The sequence below is a fragment of the Amborella trichopoda genome, chromosome 11 (assembly GCF_054954075.1).
Source record: "Amborella trichopoda isolate Santa Cruz 75 chromosome 11, AtrichopodaSantaCruz75HAP2 v2.0, whole genome shotgun sequence".
In the NCBI taxonomy this organism is placed as follows: Eukaryota; Viridiplantae; Streptophyta; class Magnoliopsida; order Amborellales; family Amborellaceae; genus Amborella; species Amborella trichopoda.
In genome coordinates this window covers 5,476,461-5,503,385 of record NC_142346.1, presented here as the reverse complement: position 1 = coordinate 5,503,385, position 26,925 = coordinate 5,476,461, and the positions used below count along the sequence as shown (strand labels likewise).

The 26,925-nt window shown below is 32.8% G+C and overlaps 1 long non-coding RNA gene across 1 annotated transcript; it reads right to left on the bottom strand.

The window, feature by feature from the left end:
- Positions 1-14,190: 14,190 nt before the first annotated feature.
- LOC148779701 (uncharacterized) lies at positions 14,191-17,044 on the bottom strand. Its single transcript, XR_016044139.1, has 2 exons — positions 16,882-17,044; positions 14,191-16,779 (listed from the first exon to the last, which is right to left on the bottom strand). It is a non-coding gene; the product is annotated as an uncharacterized LOC148779701 (long non-coding RNA).
- Between the last annotated feature and the right edge of the window lie 9,881 nt (positions 17,045-26,925).

Sequence of the window (26,925 nt, the reverse complement as noted above, 5' to 3'; positions counted from 1 at the left end):
AATGGTTCTATTGAAATGTACGATTTGTTCATTGATGGAATGGTTCAATTTAAATGTATGATTTGTTCTAGGAATATCCTTCCAATGGCTAGTCACATTTCCCATGTTCTCAAGTGGGTTCATTCTTGCTACCTGTCTAGATTAAGATTGGAAAATTGCTCTCCTCAATTAAAAAGAGTGAAAAGAAAAGATACTCAGGTTGGTTAAATTTCGAGCCAACTTGGGGTGTGTGTAGGTTTTTTGTATTACCATGAATCACCAATTTTGTCATATTCCTTTCTGCCCTTATTTTCTTGGTGTTATGTTACTTAGAAACTTGATTGTAGGAAACTTTTGAGATGTGGGGCTAGTCTTTCAAATTCTAATTGATTTGGTTTGCCCCTTAAATGTGTTTTTGTTGTCTTAGTAGTTCAATTATTTTGGTGCTCACTAAGTCGTTTTTACATTCTTAGGGTCATGTGATTTGTGACTTCTTAAAGTTAGTGTTGCAAGGAATGGTGCTTAGTATTGGGCTGCATATGGCACATCAAGTCATGCACATTGCACTATTGCCGGTTTATCTCATGATCCACAAGGATGTTTCTACTTGTATTTGATGGTTTTAATTATATTTTGATCACAAGGATGAGGTAATTGTGTATCTTGCCTATGTGTTGAACTCTACTTATATAGGGTTAATTTAGTCATTTCGTCTCTATTTTACTTGTCACGTAGTTCTTTTGGGTTTATTGAGTTCTCATTCAGATGCTAATCCCTAACTCTGTCTACTCAGGGTTGGGGCAGGGCCCAGTTGATGATTTTCATTTGGTGGGCTTGCCGGACGTTGATCTCTTCAAGCTCTATGATCTAGTTGGTGGGGATCACTTCAGATATTCACTGTGGCCTAAAGACTGCTGATTGAATCGTGGATGTCAGCCATGGATATGCATGGACAATGAAAAACCCAAGAAGGACGTTGTGGTCTGAATAACATAATAAGTGAAAACGATTGGAAACTCAGAGGGATAGTCAATGTAATCGATACAAAGGAGTGGAAGTTCATTGTAATTGGTTTGAGAGTTCATTGGAGTGAAAGTTCATTGTAATTGGATTATCCAATACTTGTAAAATTTCAATGCCATTTTTGTAATTCATTTCCTAGACTTTTGAGGAATTGTTACCATAGTTTTGACTTTACATGAATGCTACAATTGAAGCACTAACTCTCTATTAGTAAAGTTGTGATTCTAACAACTTTGTCATTTCAACAAGGGTAGATTCATTTGATTACACATGGCTTCTACTCACTAAGTATGGGCTGGTTCTATTCTTATGTGCGTTCATTATCCTCATGAAATCTAATATCTTCCATGGATGAGGGGAGAAAAAAAAACAGTGGGTTGCAATTTTGTATAAATATATTGTGTGTGTATAACCTGAATGACCATTGAGCTGCAACCATTAGTTTTAACTTCTTTTAAGAAAGATGCAATGTATACAATGCTTCCACTTTATATGAGAGGAACTAAATAGATGCAAAGAATGAGAAGATAAGTATTCAAAATTGTATAGATTGGTGTTCATTGAATTCATTGATCCACTCAGTACCCAATTCAAAGTTCATTATAATAGAATGGGCATTTCTCATATTCTATTGTAACCATAGTCAATACTCTGACACAATTTCTCTTGGAATTTGTCAAACACTGCTTTGGTATAAATGCATGCTGCTTCTTTCTCCATTGGAAAATAAGTTTTCAAAATCCGATGTTTGTGAACTGTTTCAAAGTTTGCATCTCTCTCCTTTCTAAATCGACTATCTAATGCAAGTGCATAATTCTCAAAAAATTCTTTTAGAGTACTTTTTGCATTTACATAGCCATCAAAAAATGAGTTCATACTTTCATTCCGTTGGGTTGTAGGCATCTCTGCAAAAAAAAGTATTGTGCATGAATGCCGGAACCCATTGCTAACGAATGCCATACATTATGATTAACCATCCATTCTCTCTTAAATTGTAGTGATCAATAATTGTTTGCTAACGCGATTTAAACTCCTGTAGTGTCTCAGAATTATGGATGCATTTGTGAAAATCATCACTAAAACTTTTTCCATGTTCTGTCTATACATGAGACAACTTCTCTACTACTTTCTTCAAAATGTGCAATAAGCAAAGGCGATAGTGAATATTTGGAAATACTCGTCTGATGGCTGCTCTCATCGCAATATCTTGATCAGTGGTTATTGAAGTTGGATGATGGCCAGACATTGCTTAAAGCCATGTCTTAAATAGCCAAACAAATGACTCTTCACTTTTATCAACTAGTAAAGCATAACCAAATAACACAGATTGAAGATGGTGGTTTACTCATGTAAATAACGCAAAAGGCATTCGATACTTGTTTGTCAAATAAGTTGTGTCAAATACAATATCCCCAAAATATTGATAGTTCATCCTTGATTTAGCATTAGCCCAAAGGATTCTAGTCAAATGTCCATTCTCATCTACTTGCATCGCATAGAAAAATGCAGGATTCTCAAATTACATATTTTTAAAGTATTCAAGTACAAGTTAAACATCTCCTTTTTCAAATATGTTTTGCCACAATGTGATTTCGATAATGACAATCAGTGAATGCAAGATTGTTACTTCCACCTACTTTTTGGCTAACCATAGATATTATAAGGCATGGACGTAATCTTGCACTGGTGTATGTGTCTATAATTTGTTGTGCCATGTTGGTCATCTTCTTATGTGATCGTAGATATTGAATTTCTTCAGGCTACCGTAGCAAGTGGTTGTGATCTTTCACAAGCTTCCTAATGACCCATTTTCCACTGCCAATTTTTTTCGCCATCATCAATACCTTACACCCTTCTCAAGTAATTGCACGTGGTTTTTTTACTCTATTTTTATTGTCCATATATTTTTTCTCTTTAAATCCTAGTTCCGGACAAACAAATCTTCTAGCATTAACAATTCCATCATGCATATAATAAAAGGTACTAATACGCTTACTAAATCCTACCCACTTAGCATATTCATTATAGAACTCCTTCGTAGATTTAGGATATTTAAATTCTATTCCTTCAAACGATTCAAACTTTAAATTTTCATTATATTCAATTACAACTTTTACCATAGAATTTTCTATCATTCTAGCATCATCATTGTCATAATGAGAAGCTCCCACGAAATCTTTAATTGTATACTCATCCTCACCTATAATAGGAATAATATCCCAAGACTTCATCTCACTGTAACTGACAACATCATTGGTGAGGGCATGACTCTGATCTTTGTCGTGGATATCCATGACATTATGTATGCAATAATAACCTGTGCATGAAGCATCATTCCCATGAGGACTTTATAATTTTTAAATTTTCCGAACACATATAAGATTAGAGGTTGTAGAGAGAGATAATAAATTTTAAGAGAACGTCAACTTGACATGGCTTTCAAAAAAATATCAAAGTGAAGAGAAATGTAAAAATCCTTATGTAGAAAACCAGTCCGTCATAAGCACCATAACACCCAAAGTATAAAGCGCAAGCACCATGAACCATGAACCAAAAGAAGCCAACAAAAGGATCTTCTAATACAATTCATCATATAAAGCACAAAATCTTAAGACAATTGATCTACAATTGCTTACAAAAAATGAGTTGGTTCTTCATGTTTTAGTAATCTAACTTTACATTTTTGCATCATCTAATTTTCAAAAGTCAAGAAAATGGGAATGAAGATAGTCAAACACTTACTTAAAAATAAAAAATGAATTTGAGAACTTAGGTAGAAGATGCAATAAGAACCAATACGATAAATCTATAATTAGAAAATAAAGCATCTAGCAATCAAGAGAATCCCTACATAAATCAAATGCAATTGCCATAATTTTTTCTTGTGGGAAGTAACGAAACAAGGAATTACAATTATAGAGAAAATAGTTTTGAAGTAGAGGTATCTAAAAAACAAAAGAATAAATAATTGAACACAAACCCAAAATTGCTTCTTTCTTCTTTTTCTTTATCCAAGCAACAACAAGAGTAAATAGACTTCAATTTTATAAGTGAACAAAAAATGAAAGCTTAACAGAATCCCAAAACTGATAATGGAGCTTATCGGATTTGAGAATGGAGCAATGAAAATCTATAAAATGTATGATCACCCAAGTAGGCATTTAGAGAGAGAAAGAGAGGGGTAATTGTTCTTTTGGCCATTGCCAATTCACACATTTAGAGAGAGAGTTACCTATTTTTTTCCTATAACCGATGCATCAGGCATTTTGAGAGAGAAAGAGAGTTACCAGTTTTTTTGTTATAACTGATGCATCAAACATTTAGAGAGAGAAAGAGTGAGAGGAGTACCTGGTTTTCGAGGTTAGGATTTGCTAGAGAGGGAGGGGTACCCGTTTTTGGGTTAGGATACGCTAGAGAGAGAGAGAGAAAGAGAGAGATAGAGATGTACCTGGTTTCTTGCGCTGGGATTTGCTTTCTTTTTATATTTTCAATCTCTAAATTGAGGGTTTTCTTTCTCTTTTTTTTTTTTTTTGGAGGGGGGGAGAAGAAAAAGACAAACAAAAGGAATCTGCACGTAATATTAAAAAATTCCATAATTACAATTTTTAAATTGGATATACGAGCAAATTTCTCAAGAATAAAACAGACTTTATTGCGAAAGGTTCTAAACCATTGCTCTTTGGTTCATAAATGTGTTTGGTATTTCTATGCATTGTATGACAAATTGTTGCAGTTATGTTTTCTTTGGTTTTCCGTAAGCAATCTTCATGTCGGAAATTATTAAAAGACAATATTGTGGGTTCCTTTAGAGTGTTTGGGTACCTTTCATAACCTTCTTCATTATTAGATTTAAAATAGGAAAAGCGAACTTCCCTAATCCAGTGCTCATGTATGCAAATTCTAAGGCCTCATTTGAGGTAGCTTAGCCTCATCCTAAATTCCATTGATTTAAAAAATACTGGGTCGGCACGGAATCGTCATGTTTGACTCGGAAATCGGTCACTTTGTTCCAGTTCTGCATGCGTAGGACAACTACCGATTCTAGAAGGAACCGGCGGTTCCATATAGTAAAACAGAGATTCTCTACAGTAAAACGGCGATCCGGACCGGATTTTGGCTTGTTCACTGTTTTTTCACGTGTATTTTCCCCAGTTAACTGCTTTTTTTGCATAGTAAAACAACGATCCGAACCTCCAATTCATTGATCCTGACCGATTTTTGGGATCCCTCGATCCGAGTCACCGATTCATTTTTTAAATCACTGCTAAATTCCTTATGGGGCCTCTAAGACCTCAGTTACAAATGTATCAAAAAAAATACACAAACAAAAATAGAGAACAAACGTAGGGAAAATGTATATAGCGGAATAGTGAAGCATATTGTTGATGTGTGGTTGATTAAGTGATTAATTACAAAGGGGTATCTACTATCAACTTTGATAACAAATTGTTCGATTTTTGTAACAGTAAATTAAAAGTATGTTTCCGGTGTTGGGTAAAGGAATGGAACCTCTATCTCATCCCTCCGAACCCCCATAACTTTTTGATCTCCACTCCACCTGATCACCATCCCTTGCCGATCGAGCGTGATCAGAACTTCCCCTCCCTTTTCTGGCCGAGCGATAAAGGAATAGATGCTTGAACTGAGATTGTCAGAGATCAAAAGATATGTATCATACACCATGGACCACTACAATAGAGTCTCTTCTTGGGCACCCCTTGTTTTACCAGTATCCAGCATCTTCCATACATTTGACATTGAGAGGTGGACATGGTAGTGACGACAGATTATATGTTCAATGCGTTCACTATAACTGTTGCTCTCTTGCAGGCTGCAGCTCATATCATACGATCTCCATGTGATGAAAAATTGCTGGGTCGACCCCGGTGATACCCCAGTCAACAAGGGATGCGGGTTCCGGTTTTGGAGGGCTCCAAACCAGGATGTTAGGTTATTAGGAGAGCCAGTACGCATTAGTAGCATTAAAAATAATACATGGATCGGATAGAAATCACATGCCTCTCAAAAGAATGAATGTGGATTTTGCTTCTTTTCACATGGGTATGTACTCCTTTCCAAAACCTTAAGAAAGCAGAACTCGCAACCTATTGCCGGCCTTTTGATTACTAGACAAATCAATTAAGATGGCACAGAGTTTCTTGCACACAAGCTAATTATGGGATACAAATAATACAAGACAGAGGGGTATGGGAGGATTTTTTTTTTTTTTTTTTTTGATAATTCAGTGGGGAGGACTGGCACTGCCTAATTTTCATATAGATTGGGGAATTAGCTTTTTTTAATGTGTCAATAGGTAGTGTCAATAGGATTAAAAATCACAACACAATAACTAGGTATGGGGGTGCTGCCACCTCGACCCAACCCCTTTCATGGGCATGGTGGATATCCTTCTTGAAGGAAGCGCATCCCCCTTCACTCTCTCCTCTCTTCCTTCTATAATGAAGCCTCCTCTCAGCTTTCCTAGGATGAACACACCCTTTCCACTAGGAGTAATTTAGATTCATCTAAGTTCTCTTTTCCAGTTTGAATGAGGTTCACCCTCAACCAACTTTATCCAAAATCAATATTGGATTAGGATTTCCAAAATCCTAGCCCAAATCATTCACTCATCCTAAATTTTTATGCTCCTTTCTATCTCTACCATTGCCAATCCAATTGGCAGCTTTCCAATTCAATAAGGACTCACCCACATGGGAGAACCTTCTTAAGCCAACATCTCTCATTCACAGTCGGCACACATCATCACTGGCGAGTACATCTGACTATTTTGATGTGGTTTGGATCAGTATTTGAAAAATTGAATCGACAGGTCGTGCAAGGTCCGAAAAGGAGTAAAAAAAATACAAAAAATATGAAAAGTATATTTGCAACACGATTAAGAAAAGCAAGTCCAAATGAAGTTGAGAAGTAGTTAAAAAAAAAATGGATTTGTGCCAAAGAGTATTTTTTAAAACTTTTTAAAAAATATTGGAAAATATAAAAGTAAGTATTTTTGGCCAAAACACTTTCCAATCTTTGTCAAAATGATAAAAAAAAATATTAAAAAATACATTAAAAAAAAATCCATTGCTTTTATGAGATTTTAAATATTTCTTTTCGATATTTTTTAAATTACTCAGCTGGACCACCAAAACCAGATCGGCTAGTGCTCGGTTCCAAGTTGGATTGGCGGAGTTTGTGAACATTGGTCTGGATCATAAAGACCACACATACCTCAAACAGCTTTGAAAACAATAGAAGTATGAAGAATGGACAATTGGCCATGGCTATAAAGCCTAGCCACCCCTCTATAAAGGATATGGCCCAATGGATTTCAGATGACCTGATACTTGTAAGGCTGATCAGCCTGTAAGTTCAGTCCAAGGAAATTAGGCCATGATTTGGCTGATTGGAGGTGAAAAGGGTCCAACAAACTTTGCATGCCCCCCATTAGGCTTGGTGGTCGGTCCATTAAACCTGCCAACATTCCAATACAAAACCCTAGAAAATTTATTCAAATCATTAAACTTTACAAGTAGTTGGAATAATGCTCTTGAAGCCTATATAAAATATTTTCATGAAAACCGGGTCATGTTTGACTAGTCAAATAGGCTTGATAAGCTTAGCCATTGATCCATTAGATCAAGCCAACCATTTTCTATGCAAAATCCAATAAAGGATGATTATGAAACTCTATAGGTGGTTGGTATGATACTCCTAAAGCTATGAAGTTTCGTTGACATTAGGGGTGGCCATGGACCTAGACCCGACACGTGACCGACGGGTCGGATCCGGGTCCATATATTGGACCCGAATACTATTTGGGTCTGGGTCCAAGTCAATGTGGAACGGACTCGAATAGTGTTATTATATAAATAATATTTAATATATAAATATTAATAATATTTAATTAGCACTTAAATAAATGTAACTATACATTTTCAAAATTTAAATTACACATACATATATTTGACATAATATCAATATCCATTCACGTTATGGAAGATGAAATTCACTTTATTGACAATTCATGGCAAATACCTGAAAAAATAAAAAAAAATAAACTATTTCTACAAATTAAATTGATTAAATCCAAACATTTCATAAGCCAACAATATAAATCTTTTAAAATAGGAGACTAATAAGTTGTTCATCTAACTAATGTTGACATGAAAATAAGCACCTTAATCTCAATAAATAGCATGCGTTTGGTGTAGATCAAGTACATACCAATGAGAGCAAAGCAAAGTGAACCTTGGTTATGAAGGTCTCTAAATGTGGTCACAGTTAAAACCAGAACATGAACACAAACAACCTAAACATAGGTTATCACTAATTAGAATCAAGTCTCTTATAATTAATTATGTTATAAGCAATCTCCCTTGTAGGACCAGCAATATAAAAAACAATAAAGAGAGCATTCACACATCAGTTAATATTCAACTTTCTCTAGAGACATGTAGGGGTTGAGCAGATTAGTTCAATGCAAGAACAATCAAATCATAAACATAAAAGACATTGTTGACATCCCCGATTCATATGAAGATCGATATTCTTGAAGATATGTAGACGAGCTTCATTCATTTAGGTATTTGTGATGGACTAAGGTGAAAATGAAATCATTAGCTAGCAAACATGAAAAACGACTATGTTCATTTTTTTACCATAAAATCAGAAGTTTGGAAAGTTTTTTTTAAAAAAAAAAAGTTTGGAAAAAATGATATCTACATATGTGCAAAAATGATCCAAACGATATATATATATATATATATATATATATATGATTGAGGTTCTAAATAATCGAATTAGAGCCTACCTCAAAAAGTTCACTAGAAGAAGTTGTTGTGATGCTCAAATATCCTCAAATAATCATCTCGACATCAGGATGCATGCACATGAGATGAAAATGGATTTCAAGTTTTGAAAATAGTGTATTTTGTAACGCATTTTTGGAACGTCAATTTTCAAGATTTTCAAGTTTTCATAGGTCTATCAATCTACACTATTTTTTAAGCTTTAAACTCCATAAATAAAGATGAAAATATATTTTAAAGCTATCACAAAAATTTCCAGTATTGAAACCACATTTCTCGACACTATTTGAAGGTAGGCTCTAATTTGATTGTTTAGAGCCTAGGCTCTATACAAACCGAGGGTGATACTTCTTAGGTATTAAATGAAAATAAACAATATCATAACAAACAATTTTGTAATAGTCAATACCATATGACTAAGAAGTTGTGTGCTTTCTTTTGTCAAAACCATATTACGTGCATATGATATGAAAGATAAACAAACCATACCAATAACAAAAAAGCATATACTTATACTAACTATAAAAGATCATGAGAGAAGAGTGACCCAGATAGAATCCAATATATACTATAGTATTATAATTGAGAGAATGATATGAAACTATTTCTAAAGCATGGAAATTTTGCTAAAAGATGAGCTCAATTTTTATGGTTTAAAACTCTTAGAAAAGGAAAATGTGTAAACCAAGACTTAAAGCAGTAAAAATTAAAAGTTTATAAATCTAAGTTTATACTTTTATAATATGTACGACATAAAACTTTGTATTTGAAATTTGTATATTACTCAAAAATCTAAGAAAATAAAATTAGTCTGCTTTTTTTTGTAGAATATATTTAGTTTCAAATATTTGAAAATTTATAATAAAATTTTAAAGTTACTATAATTTTTGAAAGCATAGCAACACAAAAAAAAAACCGATTGTTTAAGAAAATTGAAAATAATAAATTACAAATTATTATTTAAAAGTGCTAATAAAAAATTATTTCTTGTGAAAAATATTTTTTTGTAACTTTAAAAATCCTTTAAAAGATTGGTCATAAATAAAATTAACAAGAACAAAAATTCATAATTTTTTTTTTTTAGAATTTTAGTTTAGTGATGAGTCTTATGTAAACCTTTTTTGTTGAATTACTATAAATCTACATTCACCATTAATTTCTAGAGCTTATGTTCCTCAGTAGATTCCTCTATCTACTTTCACTATCAATTTCTAAAGTTTATGCTCCCTAGTAGACTCCTCTTACACTGCTACCCTTATTCACCAAAAGTTGAACTAAACCTGAAATTCGTTTATTATATAATGACCTATTTGTACATTCTGATTAGGAATCGGCCTTGTCTTAAACAGTTTCTTATCCGCATCAGGAATTTCCGATCCAGATTCATGATTTTTCAATCATTAGTAAAACACAAACCCGAATAACATCCATATGCATAATGAATTGGATGAATAAGGTACAAAAATACAATTAAGGGCTCTTAAGTCCCAAACCCTTGAGATTAGCCCCATAAATCTCTCGAGTCAGAGGTTTTTGTAAGCGGATCTACTTCCATTCTAGTATTGGGAATATGTACCATGACTATCTCTTTCCTTTCCATTACATCTCACATATAATCTTACTTAATAAGTTTATATAAGGTGGCTTCCTTAGTTATAGAAATAAGGTTACAAATTTTCTACACTATCCAATTTAGTTGGATAATATAGATTCAACAAGTGTTTTAAGACAGTGTTAAAAAGTGACTCATTTTTTAAGATAGTGCTAAATCCGCTATCCAAATAAGATTTGGCAGTGTAAATAATTGCAACCAAGGTTTAAAAAAAGGGATCGGTGACCAAGATTTGCCACCATAAAGACTGTGTTGGATCTGTGGATCGGCGATCCAAATCGGAGAATCAGCCGAATTGGCAAGACCCCGTATTAAAAAATTTTTAAAAATCATTAGAAAATCTTAAAAGTCTAGGTCCAAGAAAATAATAGAATTACATTATAATTTTTATTATTTTAAAAAATACATAAATATTGAGAATATGTCTCATGTCTGAGCTTTTGTTATCCATTACATCTATTATGTGGTCAAAATAAGATTTAAAATGCAACTCATTGCAATAAAATGGATCTCCAACTCGAATTTTTAAAGTGAAAAAAAATAGCACAATAGTTTTGGACCTTTTGATTTAATAAAAAGAAAAAAAAAAAGTCGTGACCACCCACATTGAGCTGTTGCGTTTTTATTAAATCAAAACGGCAACCGTGGAAAAGCTACGATACTCCTTTCTCAACACATGCTTTTGCTATTCTTTTTTTGACAAAGTTTTTTTTTCGAACTAACCTCAAGTTTTAGATTAGTTAAATCATTTCCAAAATCGTGCCACATGATTACAATTACAAAAACAAACAAACAAAAAAACAAAACGAAAAAAAAAAGAAGAAAAGAAAACGGAACCAAAAAAACCTTCACTACAGGAGATTTAGCAAGCAAAAAAGTACATGATGCCAAATAAATAGATCCAAGTTGTAATAATTATACAGACATAAACATAGAATTTAGAAAACATGAATTTACAATCACATTATAATGAAATTAAAAAAAATAAATTTATTTTTGCAATGAGACAAATGGATAGAGAAACTTGAAAATAAATTTAAAGACAGGACTCGAACTTAATTGGTTAGTGTTTGAAGATTCGTATCGCTACGTCCTAAGCTCAATTCCTATCAAGGTCTGGGCACTCTCCCCAATAACTCACCCAAAACAATAAAAACTTAGAAAACAAATTTTAAAATAGGCGTATCGACTATAGGTACCCTATAAACTAGTATTATTTGTTGCTTTTTAATGTCCCGTGCACTGTGCATTTTTTTTATATATGTTTTTGGGTAATTATGCACTATGCGCTATTTATATTCACCTCAAAATTTATTCGCCCCAAAGTGGTTTCATCCGGTAGAGTGAAGAGCACCGAAGATTTAAAAAGAGAAAAAGCCTCTTTCCACACATACAAGCTTGGTTGGACCACCCTGGTTGACGCCTTTCAAATGATGAGCTAGAAATTTTCAAAAATTGTAATTAAAAGTAGACTTTGAGCTCCGACAATCCAAGGTGGGAATCAAGTGAATCCCGAGATATAAGAGTATTTGGAATGAACAATGGGAAATCCAATTTAAGTTGGGCGATTCAGATCCAAACCGTTGATTTTTTATACCTTGACTGCAATATTATCTCTACAAGTAAGGTTTCAACCTTAAATAATTTTTTTTAATATTTATAGTTTTTGTCTTACTATGGCTTAGAATTTTTTTTATGAAAGCTAGTTTTACAAAACACATTCATAGATTCTCTAGTACTTGAATGCATTGCATTTGCTTTTCACATGTTCAATCAGTGCCACTACATGCTTTCAAACTTATCATTTCCTTAGAAAGTCAGCAAAAAATCTAAGATTCCTTAGAGATCTCAAAGTATCATTTTCACAACTTGCATGATATGTCCTACAATGTAGTAGGTCACATACACAACAAGGTATACATAAAAGGAAAATTATTTCATGTGGGCTGCACGGCATTTCTACACATATGCGGTCCAAAAGTATAAAGCATCTATCTTAAAGATACATACAAATATGTGGTTCTACACATATGCGGTCCAAAAGTATAAAGCATCTATCTTAAATATGCATACAAATATGTGGTTCATCTAAAAACAATTGAAACTACCAATCCAAATATTTTTTTAATAGAATTATTATTTCTAGTTTTTAAAATTTATTTATTTATTCATATTCATGATCTTCATGTTAGAGATTACATATCCTTAAAAATTAAATCTAAAAATCCATCTCAAAAATAGATTTATTGAGGGGCATGCATTTCTACATATGTGGCTTGGCCGCATGCTAACCGCGTCCATACGTGAAACTATTGATTGCCCTTGTGTAGGGTACAAGAGGCATCTTTTTGCTCTACTCCTTTGGGTAGGTATTAGAACTTGAGTGCATAATCCCTTTCACATGAGTATTAATGGGCTCACAATTATCATCTTAAATCATTTTAAATCTTGAGATTGTATGTTACTAGATTACTTACCTTTGGTCATCATCCTCTTTGACATTAGATGTTAAATTGGGTGGCTAGGGTGTATAACAAAATTCAAATAAAGTTCTTTTAGACTTTGAGTCTCAACTACTGGATTTCACATCAAATGACTAAAGATAATTCTTGTATCAATAATAAATGGTCATATTGTATTTTTTTGTAAAAACAAAATTTCCCTTTAAATTTTTTTTTAGTGTTTAGTGTCTTGAGACAATTAAAGGAGTATCTTAGAATACCTCCACTTAGTCATAACATAGTGAAGTTCCCTCCTAGTTTTTCTATCTTAATATGAACTATCAGGAAAGGATCGAGATTCCTTTATTTGAATCATCATTTTTAATCTGGATGAGATTTTCCCAAGGCTTCTTTATTCAAAATCAGTATGGATTAGGTTTTCCAAATTCCTTATTCAAATCTCTCTCTCCCATATTTATTGTGAACATCTTAGGATTCCTTTCACTCTCTACCATTACTTCCCTATCCCAGAATGGCAAACCTTCTACATCCCAAATCGAGCTCAACGTATGGATTCCATGTAGTAAATTGAGGGTGGTTCATTATAGTAACCAATCTTCCCTTTAGGATTCCGGCAATCCAAGAGGCCCAGCTAAGTCTCGGGGATCCACCCGGAGCTGATAGATGTGGTCTATTCGAGACCTCTTTCTTCATTTTGAGGAGCCCCAAATTTAAATCGCATAACCGTTAGGATTGAGATTTTTTCAAATCAGGTCTGGATCTGGATCTAGATTATTTTTAATTTTGTATATTATAAAATTAAAATATATTTATAGAAGTTAAAATAATTATATATATATATATTTATAACATTGACCAAAATATTCTAAATTAGGTCTATTAGAGCCAAGTTATAGTATCAGAGCCAAGTTATATTCAAGTATGGTATAAGAGCCAAGTTATATTCAGTGGTATTTTTATAAAAGGGGATTGTTGGGTGAATCCACATTAACCATTGATACTATTATAATTTATATATTTATTAATTTATATATATAATTATTTTAATTTTTATAATTATATTTTAACTTTATAATATATTTATATAATAATATATATTATTTTTAAAAATCGGGTCGGATAAAGATCGGATCCATCTATCTGACCTGAATTACTATTCGAATCTAAATTTTGGATTCAGATCTGAATTCAGATCCAAATCTTGGATCCAGATAGGATCCCAAGTTTCAGTCTCTGATCCGGATTGGTAAATTCTCAGCCCTAATAACTGTATCATGATCTTTTAGATCTATAAAAGTTATTTTATATTTTTTTGGCAATTTTTAAGTTTTTTTCTTCTTTTATGGAGAATTGGCCATAATCGGCCAGCCAATTTGAGGCTCAATGGGGCAACTCGCCTCCAGCCCATCCTAGAGTTTTTAGCCTATTTTGAGTTTTCAAAACACTGATCTCCACCATCCAATGCTATGAAAGATAGATGCACGCTAGAGGGGCATCGCATTAGTAGTGAGCATGAGCATAGTAATATTGTGCACACGTTTTCTGAAAGATTACAAGCATGCATTCTATGCTTCTGTAGGAGCATACTATAGATACTCCTTGGTTCCAAGACCAATTTGGTTTATTGTTTTTTTGCCAATATGAAATTTTGTAAATCATCTAGTAATCACCAAATAATTACTTCTCAAATGAAACTTGAATTCTGAATTTCCAACTCCTAGATCTCACACGCAGTTGGACGGTCTCCGTTGAATCGTAATATACCACTTTTTTTTCAAGGGCACAGAGAGCGCAATTTGGAAAATATTTTATTAGTTTAGTCAATATATTGAAAACATTACATCCTTAAAATTTGGGGTCTTAAATTACTGCTAGATTAGTTTTACCCAAAGAATAAATGGACAGTATGCTCCCTCTGGAGTATGAAATCTTTTGGTAACGGAAAATCTTTTCTTGATGCTGCAGCCCTTTCAATAAGTAAAGCCTCACCTCAAAACTCACCGAAGATTGCAATTTTGGTGTGTCATAAAACCTTCAAATCGATCTGGTCAGATTGATCATTATAATGGTAAAAAAAATTGGGATTTCAAGCTCTAAAAATAGGGATTATATACTATGAAACCATTTACTATTGTTATAAGGAGTTCACAATTACTTGTTAAATTGAATGGCTTGAGGTATGTTACAAAATTCTAATTTTTTTTTCTTTTGAACTTTGATTCTAATCAATAACACACAACTATATAATTTGATGGACAAGAGTGATTGTGACCTTCTTATAGTAAAAGTAAATGGTCTCTTTTGTATAATTTTCTACAAAATAGTGTATATTAAACACATGGATCCTGTTTCTATGCGGCCAAGCCTACATATGTACAACTACAGGCCTCTTAATAAAAGTATTTTTGAGATGGATTTTAGAATTTAATTTTTAGGGACATGTAATCTCTGACATGGAGATCATGAATATTGGAAAATAAAGGGTGTGGTTTTTATAAGGTTGCAACCTTAAACAATCAAATTAGGGGGCAAACCTCCAAATTTTATTATAACATATAATTTTGGGGTAAAACATTCTTGGGATATCTGAAAATCCATTTTTATATCCAGTTACAAAATTTTAAACTCCAAAATGGTCAAAATCAAGTAGATCTATAAACATATGAAAATCTTGAAAATTGACGATTTAGATAAAGTGTTGTAAGATGCACTATTTCTCGGACTCAAAATATGTTTTCTTTTCATATTCATATATTTTGATGTCGAGATGATCAATTAGAGGGTTTTCCAATGTTAAAACACCTTTTCTGATGGATTTTTGAGATGCATCTTTAATTCCGCATTTTAAGGTTGCAAACTTATATAAATTTTTTACAAAAATAAATAAATTTTAAAAACATAGAAATAACAATTCTAGTAAGAAAACATTTGGACCATTAGTTTTCATTATTTTTAGATAGAACACCTACCTACTTGCATCTATCTTTAAGATGGATGCTTTACACTTTCTAGACCGCATATGTAGAAATGCGGTCCAGCCCACATGAAACAATTTTGCTTAATACATTATCTATAATCTAGAATATCCATTTTCACCCTAGAAATGAGTGTGAATAAACATGCAAGGCTTGTACCAATTTTTTAGTTTGAAATGTCATAATCGGTGTTAGAAATTGATTTTAAAGTCACCATGAAAAACAATTTATGCCCAAACTATTTTTTAGATGAAGATTGGAGGTAAGACTTTACTTTATTGATATAAAGCCTGAGCCTTATAGCAATTGCATCCTAACAATATTGTTCACATAATTGTCGGCGCAAAATCACACATGAAATACACCAACCATGTCCAATGTTATGAAAAAGCCTAACAAGTACCCAATGTACGGTGAGGTTTGTGGTTGAAAGTGTGAACATGAGGCGTTAGGTTGTGTGCCTAGATAAGGCTGTCACGGTCAATGTTTTCACTCGATGCCCTAAAGCCAATGCATAGCCACAATAAATAGAAAACTATTTGCTATTTAATTCTAATTCTAGTGATAAGCAACTGTAGAAAATCAGCGTCGCAATGGACCTAGACTCGATCTGGGACCCAAGGGCAAACCCAATTCTGGTCTAAGTATGGATCCAAAAATTTAACCTAGTAGGTCGGGTCTGTTGCAAAATCGGGAAAACCCAAATCTCCTTTTTGAGCAAATCGGAATATCTTAATCCCTGCTCAACGTTCAGATAACATGTTCAAGATGTAATAACAAGTGCAATATAATTGGGAAAAATATAAAAACAATAAAACAAGTAATATGGAAAATCATCAAAGCACAACACAAATGAAAATAGAGAGGGACATACACATATACGTGGTTCACCCAAGATGCACTACGTTTATTCACTGTCAAGATGAAAAATTTACAAGATTAGTGTTATGTGAGTTACCTCATACAATCTCCAATAAAACTCAAACAAAAGAACTTTCTGTCACAAAACCACTTACAATAGACTCATTTCTTCGACTCACCGATGTCGTAAAGAAATGCCGAAAAAACGGCCCAAGATGAGTCCCAAATGGTGGTGCTAGGGTTTTGTTGCAAAAACCCGTAATTTTCAACCCCAAACTTCTTCTCTCTACAAGTTTCATTTCTCCCTCACTCACCTATGTTTTTTTTCTCTAAAAAAAACCGCTTTTATAAGCCTCAACTAAAAAAACTTTATTTTAGTGACAAAAATACCCTTTAACAAGAAAGAAAATACCATCGGGTGTGATTTGCATCACATCTCAACATGGTCATGGTCCAAATTTTGGATCCAAACACTATTTGGGTCTAATTCCAATCCAACTGAGTCCAGGTCCCTCACTATATTTTTTAGTCTAAGTTCGGTGAATTCGAGTCTAGGTAGGTCTAAGTCTAGGTCTAGGTCGGGTTATCATATCATTTCTTTGGGTTCGGGTCTAGGTCTGGCGGGACTCTGACCGGACCCGTTGAAAGAGCTACCTAGTTGTGAGCCCTGTTAATTTTGCGACGTGTCAATATCAGGACGTGTTAGTGAGGTCTCTGATTGTGCCACGTTTTGGAGTCTAATGTTGAATATAATTGGTACCAGGAGTCCCTCGAAACGTACGAAGCTTTGAAAATTGATAAAGGCCGATAGTTTAAGCTAATGGTTTAAAAAACGGATCGGTGATCTGGATCGGGTTTCTAAAAAACCGATCCGGATCGGCGATTCGGATCGGGAATCGGGTGAATCGGTCAGAATAAAGCTTAAAAAAAATCCGAAAAATTATTAAAATTCATTATAAATATTGTTTTTTAGGAATTCAATAAGAAATGAGGGTGCTCCATTAAGAATTTTCATGTTTTTGAATGAATATACGAATATTGATATGTTCTTTCCCTGCATGAACCGCCATTTAGCATTTAATTTACATCACACAAAAGGATAAACATATAATTATCATGGAATAAGTATATCAACATACATGGACTACAATAAAGCATAAAATTAGTAACATATGATCTAAAAATAAAATGATAGACGACGTTATTGTTCTTCTTGATCACGCTGGTGCTATTGATTGAATTCGTTTAACAATTCATTGATTCGATCTAAAAACGAATCATCGATATTAACAGGCATCTAACTATTCCCAAATCCCTGAGTGTTAGTGTTTTGTTGTGTTCCCAATCTAAAATCCCCGAAGATTGTCCATCCTTCATGCTCACCTACACTGCCGTGCTCATCCCTACACTGTTGCTGTTGGGACTCGATATGTGAATAATATGCCTGGGATAGGGTGGCCTCAGAATCATCATCTCTCTCATTTCTCTTTGGCTGGGATAGCATTTAATCTCTTTGAATAATATGGATTAAAAAAAAAAAAACAAATTTTCAAAAAAAATCGATCATGGATTAAAAAAAAAATCACAAATTTTCAAAAAATTCTATCATGGATTACAAAAAAAAATTCGATCATGGATTAAAAAAAAAAATCACAAATTTGCGAAAAATTCTATCATGGATTACAAAAAAAAATTCGATCATGGATTAAAAAAAAAAAATCACAAATTTTCAAAAAATTCAATCATGGATTACAAAAAATTCGATCATGGATTACATAAAATTCGATCATGGATTACAAAAAAAACAAATGAAAAAAAACAAAAAATTCAATCGTGGATTATAAAAAAAGAAAAAAACAATTCGATCATGGATTACAAAAAATTCAATCATGGATTACAAAAAACTCTATCATGGGTTACAAAAAAAGCAAAACACAAAAAATTCGATCATGGATTACAAAAAAAAAAACAAACATTTCTATCATGGATTACAAAAAAAAAACAAATATTTCGATCATGTATTACAAAACATTCGATCATGGATTACAAAAAATTCTATCATGGGTTACAAAAAAAAAACAAAAAATTTAATCATGGATTACAAGAAAAAAAAACAAACATTTCGATCATGGATTACAAAAAATTCGATCATGGATTACAAAAAATTATATCATGGGTTACAAAAAACAAAAAAACAAAAAATTCGATCATGGATTACAAAAAAAAAAAAACAATTCGATCATGGATTACAAAAAAATCGATCAAAAAATCGATCAACTATTACAAAAAAATCTATCATGGATTACAAAAAAAAAAAAAAAAAATTCCGTACGGGACTCGCCGATTCCGTATAGTGAATCGGTTAGTCACTGTACAGAATCGTCTGGTTCTCTCTAGAACCGGATGATTCCCGTTTTTTTCACCGATTCGATCCGTCCATGGCGATTCCCGAGTCGAACCGGGCGAGTCCGGTTTGACTCAGCGTTTTTTTAAACACTGGTTTAAGCACATTATTTCATAGAAAAATGTATATAAGATGTCAATTTTATAATATAGAAGTAAGGGACACGTAAAAAAAATCCGTTTAAATAGTTTGTTTTTAAATTGCATAACCCTCTTATTATTTTAAATAGAGTGTTTTGGTTCAAGATGTATGGATTTGAAAAATAAAAATGATTTTAAGTCTTGAAGTTTTGACCTTAAGATGTATGGATTTGAAAAATAAAAATGATTTTAAGTCTTGAAAATTGTGTCTTGTAACATGTTATCTGGACCGTCTATTTTCAAGATTTTCAAATATTGATAGATATACTCGATATGTATCATTTTTAGAGCTTTAAATTTCAAGATTATGAACAAAATAAATTTTTTATACCATCACGCACCAAAATCACATCTTTTAGCACTTTTTTTAGGCATGCCTTTGATTGTTTAAGCCTTATACAAAGGACACGGTTTCTATGAGTCCATCTAGAAATGATTTGACTATTAAAAATCTATTTTTGAGATGGATTTTCAGACCCAATTTTTAATGACATGTAATTTCTAACATGGAGATCATGAATATAAAAAAAAAAAAAACTAAAAAATAAAAACATTTTTGAAATATGCAAGTAGCACTTCATTGTGAAAAAAAAAAAACTAAGAAATAAAAATAATGATTTTATGAAAAAAAACTAAGAAATAAAAATAATGATTTTATGAAAAATAAACTAAGAAATAAAAATAATGATGATTTTATGAAAAAAATAATGATCACATATTTGCATCCATCTTTTATACCGTGGGACCGCATATTGTAGAAATGTGGCCCAACCCACATGAAACAATTTTCCTTATCCAAGTCGTACCCGTTTTATTGTTCTTTTTTAGAAAGTAACTATGTGATCTTTAACATTTTGAAATATACAAGTAGCACTTCATTGTGGAAAAAGATTTAGGGTCTTTTTGACAAAACAAGATTAAAATATTCAAATTTTTTAAAATCTAAATAAAGGGATTGCCTGCTTTTTATATATCTGAATTATATATTATCATGATATGTATCTTTTTGTACATGTTTGACTATCTATATGTATTTTAGAACTTTCTAATACATAAGATATTTGACTGTTTGGAAAACAAAATCACAATAAATTATATTTTTTTCATTAAGCATATATTTGATTTGTAACAAAATCACCATAAATGGCCTGTGTTGGATTCTCAAAGCACGAATGAATACAAGCTGTCACACTGTGTTGGATCCTCAAGGCATGAAAGCACGAATGAATGCGAGGCGTCACACTGTGTTGGATCCTCAAGGCATGAATTGGATGAAAGCCATCATACAACCACTAGAACCAGGTTAATAGAGAGAAAGAGAGACCAACCAACAGAATGTAAAACAGAATATACATTAAATGCACCAAGACCATGAAGAGAGCGAAGAAAAACATGTGGGCTTCAAATTTTATGCACAAAGATCATAGCATTTTTTTGACAAAAAGAAACGACACGATGAGGGAGAAGTAAATATGGCCATTAAAAGCTAGCTATTCATTCACACAAATAATATCCAAAGTAGTAAACAATAGTAAGGCTTATAAGATCATTCTATTAATCAAATAGGTTGCAGCTAAGGCTTACAAGATTAATCATATAGATACGTGTCCTGAAGCATGTCAATATATTCAAGATATTAAGGCTTTGGAGAAAATCAGTTTTTATGATATTTGAGGGATTAAAGAAAAAGAGTAACATACCTAAGTTATTTAATTATGACCTACCGAAAAGAAAGATGGCAAGAAAGCTTCAACAGGATAAACTTTGCACATCCTCCTCTTAACCACAAAACTTATACTACAAAAAATTATAGATAAAGATTTAGAGAGATAAAGATTTTAGTAAAACCAAGAAACTAGAATGAAAAGTTTAGAGATAGAGAGAAAGAATCATGTTGAATAGAAGCATCATACTTCCACCATAGGGAGTCCCACCTTCCACCAGAGGAGGGAGGTTAAATTTTTCACCAAATGAGGAAAGCTAAATTTTTTTTACGTTGAGAGAGAGCAAACCTTCTTGTGCCAATATTTTGACATAGAAGCGCTAACATGTAAGTTAGTGTTTTTTCAAATTTTCTAACATTCAAGTTAGACATGTTTTTTTTTTTTTTATTATTCCATTTTTGCAGTGATATTCAAATATTATGTAATCTATTTTGGTGTTATCAAACACCTCTTTGACCAAATCGAATTAAGAAACTTCAATATCTTGAAATATTCTAAAATATCCTAATATTATGGACCTATCAAATAGAGCCTTAGATACTTTTATTTTTGTGAAGCTCCATTTGCGTAAAAGACTTACTTAAAAGGATCATATTTATATTAATTTGGATAATTATAATAAATATCCTCTTTCAAAAAAAAATTCAAATATACCTAAATTCTCTAAATCTACATCTATATTCATTTACATGATGGTTTATTTTATTTATTATTTCAAAATTCCATTCATGATTCAGAACTGTGATGCTCCAAGGGCTCCTTGGTACGTACAATTCTAAAAGGACTATAAATCTTTTAATAAACAAGAGTGCGGTTTATATAAGGTTGCAACCTTAAACAATCCAATTAAGGCGCACCTCCCAATTTTATCATCACATGTAATTTTGTAAAATAAAATTCTTCGGATTATCTTAAAATCTATTTTCATATCTAATTAGAAAATTTTAAACTCCAAAAATAGTTAAAATCAAAGAGATCTATAAACATATGAAAATCTTGAAAATGGACCTAGATACTGTGTTGCAAGATGCACTCTTTCTGAGACCCAAAATTTTTTTTTTTTTTTATATATTAGTACATCTCGATGTCAAGATGATCAAATAGAGGGTTTTTCAACATTAAAACAACCTTTCCGATAGATTTTTGAGGTGCATCTGTAATTCTACATTTTAAGGTTGCAACCTTATATAAAATTTTCCCATAAAACAATGACGGTCCAACTTGGTGGCAAAGGCCATCACAATTCTAATGGGGCCGTTACGGTACAAGCATCGTCCTTGATCTTCATCAGGGAATTATTTGTAGTGTGACATCTCATTAGGTTGAAAGCACCATGGGAGGCATGGTACTATTAGTGTTGTGATGCTTATTACGTATTTTTAGTGCCGGTGTTTGAAAAATCAAACCAGCCGGCCAATGGCCAATATTGAGTAATCGATAAACCGGTCTAATCGAGCAAGTCCCAGTTGTTCAAAAAAATGTTCAAAAAAATAAAAAATACAAAAAATGTCTAAAACATATGAAAAATATATTTAAACCATGATTAAAAAAAAAACACATCAGAATGAAGTTGAAAATTAGTAAAAAAATGGATTTTAAAAAATTGATTTGTGCCGAGGGGCAGTTTTGAAATTTTCAAAAAAAAGGCAAAATGTAAAAGTACGTATTAAAGGTGCGGTTTGTATAGAGCCGAAGCTCTAAACAATCAAAGTAAATCCCACCTTCAAATAGTATCGGGAAATATGGTTTCAATACTAGAAATCTTTGTGATAGCCTTAAAATGTATTTTCATCTTTAATTATAAAATTTAAAGCTTCAAAAATAGTGTAAATCATGGAGATTTATGAAAACTTGAAAATCTTGGAAATTGACAGTCCAAAAATGTGTTACAAGATGTACTATTTACAAAACTTGAAATCTATTTTTTTTTCATGTCCATACATCTTGATGTCGACATGATCAATTTGAGGATAGTTGGGCATCAAAACAACCTCTTGTAGTGAAATTTTTGAGGTGGGCTCTAATTTGATTGTTTAGAGCCTCGGCTTTGTGTAAACTTTTTTCCAAGTATTAATGGCCAAAACGCTTTCCACTATTTGCCAAAATGAAAACATTAAAAAATGAATTGCCAATAAATATATTAATTTTTAAGAATTGACATAATTTTTTTAAATGGTTTTTAAAATATCACCAAAAGTGGCCAAAAATAAGGATCACGATATTAATATTGTTGTGATAGTAGGTATCGTGACATTGATAGTGCCATAATAAAGATTGAGACTTAGTTGGATCATCATAGTTCCAATGGAACCATGATGGTCCTTTTAGGACCCTGGGCATCAAGGGAATTTTGGAGCATCACATAGGGCAAAAAAAAAAAAATCCACGTAGATGGGAATGGATGTAGGATTCATGTAATTTGGGAAAATTTCAAGTTTTTTTTGAAGGAAAGTAGATTTTATATATATATAATTCGGTTTTACTTTGCTTAAGAGACAGTAGACACAAGAGATTTAACGACTCTCTTTTAGGGATTGTTGAATCTACTCTCTGCAACGGACCCATATACTTTAATTGCTTTCCGAATTTCTCGGTAGCATTATCATATCCAAATTTGTTAAAAGTATTAACCCTTAACCTTAAAACCCAATGTTTTGATATGGATCTTGGATATCAAAATCTAGCATTTGTTTTTAGGATCTGCTACAAACTCATGAATACTCTGTGTCTAATTGTTAGGTAAATAGTGGCATTCAAGATTTGATCTTTGGCTTCTTCATCCATATGAAAGTCCCACCAGCCTTTAAGTCATCATGTAAAACTACATATAATAGCTTTGGTTATCTCATGATATTTCTTTCCACTTGTTTTACAAGAGGTGGCATACATGGTCATATGTTTCATAAGATCAAGGATTTGGTTTTCAGGCATATCATCCATATTCCAATTTACTATAGATAATTCTGAATAGGATACCAAACTTGCAATCAGGTCTTCTTCAATATGGAGATCCACAGGAGTAGGTTTAGGGTAATACATCCTGGTAGGAGCTACAGGCCTAGTTTCTTTCTCATAATCAATTCGATTAATATCTACGCTTTTTGGCTTAAAAACTTTCTCTAACTCAGATACTTTCTGTAACTCAGATATAATTATTATGTTCTATTATATGAGGTATTGCCTCAAGTTTGGTCATATGATTATCAAATTCTTTTGGCCCAAGCTTGAACGGTGAAGCTTTTACTTTATGTCTTTCCCCTTTTAATTGTAAGCTTGTTTCAGGAGGATAAATAGCTTCAATCGTTTCACCTTTGACTGTATGATAAGTCCGAAATGTATTTTGAATTGTATTTATAACAAATTCTGGATATTTGATTCCTTCTTTTTTAAGAATATATTTAAGCCATTTAAAGAACTTTACATTTGTTTTATTTTGTATCATGAACTTATTAAACTTTATATGGAGAACATTGCTTAATTCTTCTTTGAATTCTTGAAAAAATCAATATCTTATTTGTTCGTTCTCATTAGAGAGGAAATCCTTTTTAATCCATTCCTTATCTATAATAAACTCATCTGATTTTTGAAGTGTAAGAACTTCAAAATCAAGTTCAGAAAAGGTTAGTTCTTAGGGTTCAGTTTGGGAAGAACTAGGAGTATCAACTTTATAGAATGGGTGTTAGACTTGGTTTGGATTTCTTCAAAGTCCTTCAAGAATAATTATGTCATGATGAGGCTTTTGGTAATCAGTTTGCAGAATAGAAGAGGTTGAAGTTCTAGGTGGAATTCTAGGAACTGTATCTAAAATATTTAACCTAGTTCTTCTAGAAGATAGAAACTACATTTCTATTTCTCCATGGGGAAATTCGATAATTTGCTTTGGTTCTTTGTTTTCAGGAGCTGTTATCTGGGTTTCAGACTGGAGAGACCATCGTTCAAGTAATTTTATCTGTTTCAACATATGAACTTAGGTATTACCAGATTAGATTTATCCATATTAGTTTGAAAGAAGATAGTTTGTGCTTTAGTATCGATTTGGATGAATCAAATTGGATGAATCAGCCACGGCAAATCATATTGATTCTGTGTGGATCAGTCCAAAAAATAAAAAAAAATAAAGATTAAAAATTAAAAATATGTGGAAACTAAGCCATTGAGCTGGTCCGCAATGGCCAATTCACTGACGAATCACCCAGTTCCCTAACATAACCAAGGATTTCAAGAGAGCTAGATTGGTGCCCAATTCTGACAGGAACCGATCGTCTACACTAATTCCCAATCCGATACGGTAATTCTTAATCTAGATTGCCCCTCAGTTTGAATTTTCTCATATAATTGGAATGCAAAAGAACCCTTTCCCAGTAAATTCGCCTCTACTCAACTAACAAAAACTTCCATACTATGCATAAAGATGGGGGAAAGGAGGATAGAATTGTAATACTTATTACGCCATGACAAACCCATATCAATTAGGAGGTACTACAAAGCCCCAAACCACGCATCTGGCGCATGCACATAGGAAGATGCTTGGTACATATAACGGCCATGAGGAATGGGCAGTGGATGCCCTCATGGCATGGGCCCAGCCTTAGCCCCATACCAGCCCTAGTGCCCATGGGGCTGGACAGCCGGGGCCGGGGAAGGGCTAAATATAATCACATAAAAAACTAAAGAAAAACCTTAAGAAAACAAGGCTGGGTTGGGCCTAATTGGGTTGCTCATGGCCTAGGCCCAGCCCTCGAGCTACATTATGGCCCAGGCCCTAGATTTTTAGGGCAAGGCCACTCGGCCTAGACCCACCTGTAGTACTTACCTAAGAAGCCTGCATGGTGAATCGATCGGTTATTTGAGAGAATTCCTTATCTGGATTCGGGTGCCGATATGGAGAACAAAAATATAATATTTATATTTCAAAATAGTTAAGAATAAAATATATTATTAAAAAAAAAAAAATGGGGTGAGAACTCCGCAATTTGGACTATCCACATCACTTGTTCCCTCTCGGTGCTCTCACATAACCAGGCGAGTTCCTTTAATTGCATCAGTTCCCTAGTTTTGATAAAGAACGGTTAAGGAAAGTGTGTGTATATTATAATTAATATATATGGGAAGGATAAGTGTAGTATGTTATCTTTTGTATGAAGTGTGGTTGTATTATTGGTTGTCTTTGATATCTTTATATTCTTATCATCTGTTATTTGGTTATATAAGACCAGTTTGTATATTTATACATTAATGGAAGTAGAGTCTCTTCATAAAAACTTGAGACTCTAATAAGAACTAAGTCGGTCTCCACCAATCTCGGCTCAAGCTATTGATTGCCAGTCTGAATTGGCATATTTCGAAACAATGTTATAACTTGGTAATGTCTATTTCCAGCCATATCTCAAAATTATGGAAAATCTCTAGGGAGAGAAAAAAACCACATAAGAAACAGTTTAAATAGACTAGTATATGGGATTTAAATTATTATTTTTTGCTTATGCCACCAAATAGTGGTCATTTGGTATCGGAAAAAACACATATTTTCCCTTCTTTTATAATACTAAGAGGAAAACTATTGAGTCGGTAGAAGCTGGGTTTCCATAGACTAGTATATGGGATTTAAATTATTATTTTTTGCTTATGCCACCAAATAGTGGTCATTTGGTATCGGAAAAAACACATATTTCCCTTCTTTTATAATACCAAGAGGAAAACTATTGAGTCGGTAGAAGCTGGGTTTCCATAGACTAGTATATGGGATTTAAATTATTATTTTTTGCTTATGCCACCAAATAGTGGTCATTTGGTATCGGAAAAAACACATATTTTCCCTTCTTTTATAATACTAAGAGGAAAACTATTGAGTCGGTAGAAGCTGGGTTTCCATAGCACAACGTTTGAAGTTCTATTTAACCTTGTCCAAAACGAAAAAACCAAAAAAAATCC